We start from the raw sequence: 321 nt of genomic DNA, 5'->3' as shown, positions 1-321 counted from the left end.
AAGGCTCATTGGGTTCCAAGGTTATTTATAGACAGCACATCTGTGAGAAAAAGCCAACACGAGTGGTGTCCAACATACATCTAGTTAATAAGCTCATAACTGGATTCCTCAGTTGATCAGTGCCTGTTGGTTGTTATATGTTACTTTGTCAACCGTCATATACTGGCGGAACTCAGGAACCCTTACCTCATGATTGTGCTTCAGGGAATTTCAAGAACACACCAGTACTGAGGGAGTATCTTCGAGCCACCAAACTGAAGTAAATTGATTTGGTATGATTGAACCTTTTTTTTTTCCACTTAGGCTTTTTGGAAATGTGAA

Source organism: Penaeus monodon, chromosome 30, assembly GCF_015228065.2.
Source record: "Penaeus monodon isolate SGIC_2016 chromosome 30, NSTDA_Pmon_1, whole genome shotgun sequence".
Taxonomy (NCBI): domain Eukaryota; kingdom Metazoa; phylum Arthropoda; class Malacostraca; order Decapoda; family Penaeidae; genus Penaeus; species Penaeus monodon.
Note: the sequence above shows the minus strand (reverse complement) of the source record.